The sequence below is a fragment of the Amphiprion ocellaris genome, chromosome 5 (genome assembly GCF_022539595.1).
Source record: "Amphiprion ocellaris isolate individual 3 ecotype Okinawa chromosome 5, ASM2253959v1, whole genome shotgun sequence".
NCBI lineage: Eukaryota > Metazoa > Chordata > Actinopteri > Pomacentridae > Amphiprion > Amphiprion ocellaris.
The window spans coordinates 14,263,743-14,274,106 of NC_072770.1; the positions used below are offsets into that span (position 1 = coordinate 14,263,743).

At 39.9% G+C, this 10,364-nt stretch overlaps 1 long non-coding RNA gene across 2 annotated transcripts; it reads right to left on the reverse strand.

Moving 5' to 3' along the window:
- Positions 1-9,145: 9,145 nt before the first annotated feature.
- On the reverse strand, positions 9,146-10,352 carry LOC111588673 (uncharacterized). Of its 2 annotated transcripts, XR_002748206.3 has the most exons (3): positions 10,202-10,352; positions 9,993-10,125; positions 9,146-9,910 (listed from the first exon to the last, which is right to left on the reverse strand). It is a non-coding gene; the product is annotated as an uncharacterized LOC111588673 (long non-coding RNA). The 2 variants fall into 2 exon arrangements; XR_008601752.1 differs by having other exon boundaries at positions 9,146-10,125.
- Between the last annotated feature and the right edge of the window lie 12 nt (positions 10,353-10,364).

A 10,364-nucleotide genomic window follows, 5' to 3' on the forward strand; every position in this document is an offset into this window, starting at 1 on the left:
AAGTTTGTTGAGGATTTCTAAAAAACCCACAGGTGAAGGTCTGAGAAGAACTCAGATGGATGGTCTAAATGTGAAATCAAGACTCATGGTCACAAGTTTTAAGGCTTGTGTTAACCAGAAAGTTCAAACTAACAGAGAAGTACTGAGAAACTTTTAAGATTTCATTCCTCAGACTGTCTAAAGTTTCAAACTAACAGAGAACTGCTCAAGAAGTTTTAGGTTTTCAGCCCTCAGACTGTCTGAAGGTTCAAACTAACAGAGAACTACTCAGGAACTTAGAAGATATCAGTCCTTGGACTGTCTGAAAGTTCAATCCAACAGAGAACTACTGTGGGACTTAGAAAATTTCAGCCCTCAGAGTGTGTGAAAGCTCAGGTCCTGAGGACTCGGGAGGTGTGGAGGCTTTGGAAAGTCTTGGAACTGAGGGTTCCACCCTCCAGCTCAAAGGCTGAAGTCCAACCTCCTGAGAAAAACGGTCGAGACGAGACTCAGGTTAAAAAAAAAAAACTCGAAAACGACAAAAACTAGATGATAAATGCGCAAAAAAAAGAAGATTTAGCATCTGAGCGAGTAGCTCAGGGGGATAAGATGAGAGACTACAGAGTGGAAGGTCGCAGGTTCGAGACCCACCACTGGCCCTTTTCTTTCTTTGTCTTTGTCAGGATTTTGATAAAACTTAAGAAGGGTCTGGTCTTGAACCAGCGACCTGCAGCTCCATAGGCAAATCCTTAACTCACTGAGCTACAGATCAGATAAAAAGAAATAATTTCGTCGTCCCTTTGACATCGTAGTTCCTGAAGTGACCACATGGGTGGAGCCAAGGCGGAGTCTGGGTGGAGCCGGGGCGGAGAGTAGGCGGGGAGGTGGGTGGTGGCCTCCCCCCTCTACTCCCCCACCACCCACCACACCTTCCCCCGCCCGACGAGTTCTTCGAGTCTCCACGAGTTCTTCGAGTCTCGACAGGTTTTCCCGAGTTTCTGGAGTTTCCACCAGGTCGGAGCCAGAACAAGTTGTCATGAAGAGGTGTTGAAGTGGGTCAGGGTGGACTGACTTTTTACAGCGACTAGAAGGAAGACCACTAGAAGAGCAGGTCTTTAACCACCATCCATAAAATCCATGGAGTCGCTCCAGAGAAATGAAGGGAGGTCAACTTTTATCAACCTCCATCCCGATGTTCAACTTGATATCTTTACTTTGAGATTTTTAGCACCACAAACCTTTAATATCACACTTTATTATCATTTATTTGGACTTTTTGTTGACAAACTTTATTCTTGTCGTTGTGGGACTGCAGTATTTAAAACTCTTCCTTCCATTTGACCTCATGTTTATTAGTTTTAGTTTAGAAAGTTATTTTAGTTGCCCATTAGTCTCTTAAAAACCAAATAATAAATTGGATTAGTCACGAAATTTTAATTTCTTACTTTGTCATATTTTAGATATGACAAAAAATATAAAAATAAAGTGTCTTGAGACAATTTGACCTGTAAGTGGCATTATATCAATAAAATTGAATTAAAATTGTATATATCTTGTAATGTTGGAGTAATTCAGCCATATATGTTGGAAAACACATTTTCTTTGTCCATTAATCTGTTGTTTTCTCCAGTAATTAATTTATTGTTTTGGTTTATAAAATGTCAAACCCAAATATATTAAGTTTACTGTCATAAAAACCAAAAAGATTTACATTCATGATGCAGGAATCAGGCAGTTTTTCACTTTTTATCTTAGTTTAGTCAGAAAGATAGTTGATAATGTGTGAATTGTTGCAGCTTGTGAGCCGTAAAAGGTTTTAATCTTTGGGGCCGAGTGTCAAAAAACATTTAGAAACAAACATCAACAAAACACTCAGCAAAGATTTGAACATCATTTGCATGACAATGTCAAATTAAAGGACATTTATTTCCAACGTAAATGTGTGATATTCATTCTCTGGAGCTTTCGCTTGACATCGTCTTCCACCTGGACTGGTTTGGTTGGGAGCATGTGCAACAAACATTTGAAAAACTGCACTTTAACATCAATGAATGACACTGAAGTTTAATCTCTACATAAATGAGACTGAGTCTGGATGTGCTGCTCTTTCATTAACTCCTAAGTTCAGGGAAAGTTAAAACAAAAGAAGACAGTTCAGATAAGACTTGAGAATGAGCTTATTTTGAACAAACATCTCAGACTTTCTGAGCTTCAGCACCTACAGCAAGATATTTTAACAACAAGCAACTCAAGAGATCCGAAGTTGGAGAGAGTTAGCTTTAGCTGAGCCAAAGAACACGTGGGACGCTAACCTAGCAAACATTTCAGACTTTCCTCTGTGAATTCTGAGAAATAATTTCCTATTTAATGACAGAGCTACACATCTTAACTCAGTCTCATTAAAACAGACTCTAATTCAGTGTCATCCATCCATATTAAAGTGCAGTTACCCAAAATGTTTGTTGCATGAGCTCCAACAAAACCTGTCCAGGTGGAAGGCCACTTTGACAAACAGGAAGTGGAAGATTCCAAGCAGATTTATAGAAGGGGGAACCGGACTGTACTAAGTGTGGTCTAGTATAGAGGGGTGTTTTGTGGGTTTTAAGGCTGATAATGATTATTAGTGAAACATTTAGAGTATATTCATTTGGATATTCATTTGCAGTAAATGAAAGTATTTATAATCTTGGAGTTAAACTTACAAGAACACAAACTTTAACAGAAAAATTTGTTGATACGTTTTTGTTTTGTTTACAGATGTTAAAGGAGTTTTATTCATGACGTATAACCAATCAAATCACTCCAGAAGACAGAGCGACCACAGGTAGATCAAGGTTCAGAGCCAAAGTAGCGCCATTTTTAAATTGATTTATTACCGTAAATCGGTAAAAAACAAAAATACTGATAATCAGTAAATCAGTCAGCCCAGAATTACTACAATTCTACAATGTATGTCTCTTTCCTTTGACTTGTTATTTGTACAATATACGATGTATATGATGGCGTTTTTTCATACCAAAGGCTATACTATGATGTTTTCTAAGAGACATACGATGCTACTGTGGTTGTTCTGGCCCTGGGCCGCTGCACTCCTCCTCTGTTGTTTTCTGGATTGTACTCAGCTGCATGCCTTCATCCACCCGGCCTCCGTTGACTCGTCCCGCCTGCCGTCTCTGGAGCTGAAGCTGGATTGGAACAGACCAAAGTACAGTCCAATCACGATGCCAGCTGCCTCTCAAAAGGCTCCTTCATCTGGCAGGTGGCGGAACTTCTTCTGAGGGGAAGCTGAGCTGGCCCGGCAGAACTTTGGAGATGTGTTCCAGTGGTTGGTGGATGTGTGGGGAGATAGAGAGGGACCTTTGAATTGTTCAGAAAGAAAAACAGGGAACCCAGTGGTCGTTTTAGTTTAGGCTGCTACTGCGGTGTGTTTTTGGGTTTTAAGAGGTGAACAGGAAGAGGTTTTTTTGTATCGATTATCTTTTACTTTGTTCCTGGTTGGAATGCCCATCAATGTCAACATGAAGTTCACTTTTAGTTCTGTTTATTTATTTTTATTTTACCAACACCCATTTGCTTTTAACCCCCTCACATGTTGTGTTGTTGTAAACTTCCTCTTTCAAATAAATACTCGTCTAACCCTCTGGAAACCAGCGTTTGGACTGTTTTTGTGTTGCTCCTCACCTACTTCAGACAGTCAGGACAAAACAATGTTTTGTGGACTAAAGGCTATACTATGATGTTTTTTGGATGACATGCTATGCTGTGACGTTTTGTTGGACCAAAGGCTATACAATGACGTTTTTAAGAGCGACATGCTATACTATTAAGTTTTTTGGGCGACATGCTATACTATGACTTTTTTGGGCGACATGCTATACTACGACATTTTGTTGAACGACATGCTATACTATGACGTTTTTAGAGAGACATACTATACGATGATGTTTTTTCGATGACATGCTATACTATGATGTTTTTTGGATGACATGCTATACTATGACGTTTTTTTGGGCGACATGCTATGCTGTGACATTTTTTGAACCAAAGGCTATACAATGACATTTTTAGAGCGACATGCTACACTATGACGTTTTTTGAGCCACATGCTATACTATGACGTTTTTTGGGCGACATGCTATATTATGACTTTTTTGAGCCACATGCTATACTATGACATTTTTTTACACAGCACTTATGCAAAAAAAGATTACCTTCAAATGCTCCACTGTCTTTAAAGACAGCTTTTCCACGTAGATGGAAGAATTCTCGTCTGGGGCCTCCAAGGTCTTCTGCATCCTCATTGGTGTCTTCATCGCTGGCAAAAGTGACATACAGCATGTCTGTGCTGTCAGCGAATCTATGCCTGCTAAACTGTCGGAGGGCAGTCATCCACACATTCCCTCGGCTCATGTAGATTGGTCTGTAGGCTGTTGTGACCACCCTCTCACTATGTGCCCATACTATTCCTATGATTTCTTCTTTGGTCAAAGTTCTCGCAGACCTTCAAAACAAAAATACTAAATATACATTTTGACAAACCTGATGCTGCTTTTAAAACATTCAACACATCTGAATTATATGCTATATGCCTATATGCTGAAATTGAGTGATGTGGAGGCTTTTGTATCACACAGAATGTAAATATATGCCATCCAAGGAAAAAAAAATCCACATCACTGTTTACATAAACCTACTTTGACCAGTGTTGAACTTCAAAATTAATAAAAAAAAATTAATTCTATCAAGTGCGTCTTTAATCAATCCTAGGCTTAATTCAATTTGCCAACAGGTATCCTGATTTGCACAAAACATATCAACCTGTTCTCATTTCCAGTGTGTCCTACATTACGTTATTTGGCCACATATGACAGCTTTACTTACCGATCTTAGTGACGTGGTGGTCGCGGCAAAACTTGAAGTACGTGAGGGCCCGGCCAGAGGTATCTGTGGTGTGGAAACCTGAAACAAAGTTTTAAATGTCAGATGTGGTGGAAAAGCCCCTGTCCCTAACACAGGGTAGGTAGACTGGTTAAAGACTGGGCAAAAGTAATTATCCAATTTTAAGTAGTTAATTACTTACGAACCTATAAAACACTGTTTCGGTTAATATCTCTTTCTACATTGTGTCTCAAGTCACTACACTTAAATCACTTCAAATAACTACACTAAATGTTGGCTTATCAATAAATGAATCAATTTCAAGATGACTTACAAGTGGATCAGGGTTGATTTATTTTACAGATGGAAATAAAGATCTCTCATTAATCACTAAAGGTTTGCGTGTATAAAAACATACATATTACAACATATTAAATATATTTAATACCAACATATTTAAGATCTAACTATATGTAGCTTAACTCCTAGACTTGCGGCCTAAATTGGAGGAATTTTAGACTTGTAAAGACCAGGTAAACCTTAGCTGGCAATCAAGCTAACGTTAGCTACTTGTAAATTACATTTTAACATATTAATCACAGCCCAGCATGGTCACTGTTGCTACTGGTACCCACTAAGCAGTGATTAAATGAGCTTACGTTTTTCAAACACAGCAAAAGGAAATCTTTAATGTGAATCACATAACCTTTGCTAGCATCACACTGACGAAAGGTAACGTTAGCCTGTCGGTCTGGCTAATTAAGTTAACAGTAACTCTGTCCAGAATGAGTTAATGAGTTGAAATTCAACCGCTTCACTTACCGTTTGTGGTGTGGACTAAAGTGCAGCCCGTACACCGGCCATAACCGCCCTCTCGTGTTGGTCTGATTGGAGCGAGCCCGCCATGTCTGCTTCTTCCCCTCGCATCACCCACTGAGCCGCAGTCGGAGGTATGGGCGGGGCTTCGTGAGCTGAGGCTACGGCAAGGGGCGTGGAAGACTGGCGCTAACCTGCCTAATTTGCATAATTTCTAAACATTTAGCTTTACACTTGGCGAACGATTTAAGATTTAGATTTAGATTTAGATTTATTGAAACATGATATATATATATATATATATATATATATATATATATATATATATATATATATATATTTTTTTTTTTTTTTTTTTTTTTTGTTATATTATATATATATATATATATATATATTATATATATATATATATATATATATTATATATATATATAATTATATATATATATATATTTTTTAACCTTTGGGGTTCCCTTAAATGACAACAAACCAGCCTCACCTGACTGTAAAACGCTGATTTCTGCTCTCTGTGTTAACAATAAAAACAAACCAGCCTTGTAGGTACTTTCTGTCAGCTTGCTCACATCATCCCGACCCCAAGACATGACTGCAGGTTGTTCATTCAGACCAGAAATAGAAAAAAAAGCTTCAACAATTCAAAAAAAAAACAAAACAAAACAAAACAAAACAAAAAGACAAATAAAAAATCTGGTGTGTGGTGTTAATCCAGATGCTCCCTCAGTCCCGGTAGTAAATCCCAGAGCTGCTGCTGCTCTCAGACTCCGCTCATGTGGCCACAGAGACGCTCAGCAGCACGGAGGACGGGACACCAGGAATGTATTAATGATAAACAGGAGGGAATGTTAGAAGGTTTTTATATTATCATTAATGATAATATAAAAAATCTTGTAACAGTAGGTTTAGTGAAAAGTCTGAGTTTGTTAACCCTGAAATAAGGGAAACTCAGGGTTTTCTGTTTCACAAGGGGAAGTAGCTCAAACTAGAGACAGAGGGGTAACTCTAGCCTGTTTCAGAAAGAGAGGTAAGTAAAGCTTTTGGTTAGTTACTGTAGTAACGGAGTCTATGAATGTAACCTGGTCGGGACCAGGTTTATCTCAGTAAACCTTGAGTTCCTCTCCGTCTCTGGCCTTTTTCAGCCACATGTGTTATTTGATTTTGTCATTCATTCAGTCAGCAGGTGAGTTTTTGTGAAGCCCAGTTCTGCTGTGTGTCAAAATGTCATGTCCTTTGATTAATGGTGCAGTGGCTGAAGGAGCAGCATTACTGTGCAGAGAATTAAATATTTTTTGGGAGATTGTTATCAGACTGTGCATAGATGTTGTTGCATTTCTGAATAGTTGTGTTTTAGAGTGGTACTGTTTTACATCACAGTTCATAATCTACATCCACAACCTAATCTGTCCTTACATTTGTGACATTACCAAGTGCAGTTATGGTGTGACATCCCAGCAGATATTGTGTGTTGCACTGTGGTTCTTTGCAAATGGAAGTGTTTCCATATAATGTGTGAGGTGCAGAGCACTTCAGTAAGGCAACTGTGTGTAGGAGAGGCAGGAAAGTGTGCTTGGCCTTGAAAGGGTTTTTACTCATCTTTGTGGTTTTCCCTGGACATAAACCTGTCAGAGCCATGAAGGAGGAGTTTCACAGGATTGCAGATCAATGATGTAGAGATCTGTTAAATTAATGTTACATTATGTTCTGTTAATGACATCATGTTGCAATGTCAGATTGGGATTAGTAATTTTAATGTCTTTTAGGATTTCTCAGTGTGATTGGCTGCATAGATGGCACACACATCACCATCACAGTTGCCTCACATATTGAAGCTGATTATGTGAGTAGGAAGTGCATTCACAGCATAAATGTGCAGGTGGGCTGCAGGTAGATTGAGTACAATTTCAAAATGTTAAAGGCTGCATTATAGTTCAACATGTGTTATTTTCTGCACTGTTAAGATCATATGTGGTGCTGAGTATATTATTTCTAGTGTGGAGGTCAAGTGGTGTGGTTTTGTTCATGGCTTGAGGATTTGTGATGAGTTTAACTTGAGCAATAGACTGCAATGTGCTAAGTTGCCTAAAGATTTTAACAATATGATTGACTTGTCTATGTTCTTCAATATAGTCTAATGTATCCAGTGTACATTACAGGAGAGTTTGATGGTCTTTTGGTGGGTGATAGAGGTTACCATGTCAAGCCAGAGTGATGATCTTCTAAGTTGACCCCCAACAGAAGTTCAAGCAGGCTCATTGTAGGACAAGAGCACAGGTGTAGATGATCCTAGGTTTGGTGAAAGCTCATTTATAGTGTCTATGTCACCTCAGGGTCATTCTTGAGAGGGCCTGTGATATTCTTGTGGCCCGTGTTGTTTTTCCTTGTATTGCTGCAAGTAGAGGAGAGCAACATTTTGCCGTTTAATTTGAAGATGTAGGTGATGAACTTTTTCTTTATTTCATACACATGAAAGAGCTAGTTTAGTTTGTTTTTCCAATAGTTTACATAATTCAACTGTGAACATGCAGTCATGTCTGAGTTGTGTTGCAGTGTTTACATTTGTAGATGTGGCCTTGTAATGTGATTATTCCAGGCTAGCTGTAAATTTCTGTATATATTGTTTTATTTAATTTTGCTCTTTCATTTTTCTTCCTGTTCCTCTTTCTATAGTTTCTGTATTTTTTATTACCCTCTTCCATATTCCTAGTGTGACACTAACAGCCGAAACCAAATTCCTTGCATGTTGTGTACTTACTAAAGCCGATTCTGATCACTTTTCTGTCTTTGGTCTAGGCAAGAGGAAAAGGTGCAACAGAAAATTGGAACTTCCAAGTGTACTTGTGGAGATGCAGGCCGAGAAGGAGCGGAACCGTGCCCAGCATGATGAGAACATCTGGTTGCTCCTCAGCGAGGCAAGAGAGAATGAAGCGGCCTTGCAGCGTGAGGAGATGGCCCAGAATGCTGCCTTCAACCAGTCGTTCCTGGCTGTGCTGGGGCAGCTGGTGCAGGCAGTGCTGGGTGTACTGGGGCAGCTGGTGCAGGCAGTGGGCAGCCAGTGAGTCCACCTCCCAGAGACTTGAGATTTAGTTGTATATAGTTTTACTTTTAGTCCTCCACTGTAGGAGAGGCCCACCACAGTTTGTACTTTGCACATTGTAAATAGTTCTGATTTTGATGCTGACTAATAAACTATTTTGTGACTTATGTGATTGCATCATAACTTTTCATTTTGTCTGTTAAGACACTGGTAGGAAAAGAGTCAACAGTCTGAACCAAACAGTTCTGTATTCCCTAATGTGGCGAAATTCGAGGAATGTTTGTAGCCAATTAGACCAATTATGGTCCCGACAACGCCACCTGGGACTTGCACCCAGGAAATCCTAGCTCAGGTGTGTTTCACTGTCCCTAAACCAATTAAGGCTCAACAAGTTCCATTAACACAGGGGGGCGAGACGTGTTCAAATTTAACAATGTTTATTAACAATTTGTGAGGAAGGAAATAATGTCACACAGCAGTTAACATATACTAACTAAAAGAAAGAATGGGCAACAAGGAATTAAAAAAAAAAAAAAAAAACCCAGGCTGGGGCTTAACCTGTGGCAGGACAACCAAAAAGGGGAGAGGAATCCTCAAATGAATCACCCGTGACACTGCAAATAATACACACACAAAACCAAAAGAAAGGGGGGACCGTGAAGAAGACACCACCAGCAGGAAATAACTGCCACAGTAAGCCACAGCACCTGTACACAGAAGACAGAGACAAAGATTAATAAAACGTGCCCAAACTAACCATAACTGGTGTGGAAAAAAGAAAACAAAACCAAAGAACAATAAATGATGAATTAAATCAATACATGAGGCTAAATAAACTCACAAAGAAAATAACAAAAACACAATTAAAGTAATGCAACAAAGCAAACCAAGACACCAAAAGGAAATACCTGAATTAATTTCCAAATAACAAAGAAAACAAAACACCATCAAGTGAAGTAGCCCTTGCAGCTGTACAAGTTCTGGCACAGCAGCAACACAACCAGCCTCTGCACGGAGCGGACGCAGACGGCACTCAGCCGTACTGGGCTGAGAAGTCCGCTCCAAGCCGCCGCAAACAACTGAATGAAAAAAACATAAACAGTTCACCAAACAAATATTAAAGAGAACCAAAACAGCAGCTCAGCTTGAAGTGATGGTGGCAGTCCGATTATGCCGGGCTGTTAACTGGAAAGAAAAATAACACTGAGTTAAAAAACTCATTACATAAAATCAGAATAGCGGCTGGGGAAACCAACCCGTCACGTACCTGGCAACTGGAGGGTGTGAGCCACAAGAATACGGCTCACACACACCCAGAGCGAGCCTGTGATCCTATGCCCAGCAGGGCTCCAGCAGATCCCCGCTTCACCCCGGGGAATTCACCCCAGCACTCAGCCACGCTGGAAGGAGTGGAAATATGGTGATCAGCAGATGTAATCACACGCCAAAAATAAAAGAAGGCGGCAGAACACTTACGTATTCAGACAGCATGCCTTGACGGCAATCACAACAGCTGGATACACCAGAGAACGGCTGCGTCCACCAACGCCGTCATGCCAAACCACAGCCACCACGGAAGCAAGCAGGGAGCGGAGGACAGGAAGCTCCACCGCTGCACACCTGAATATAAAGGGCGCAT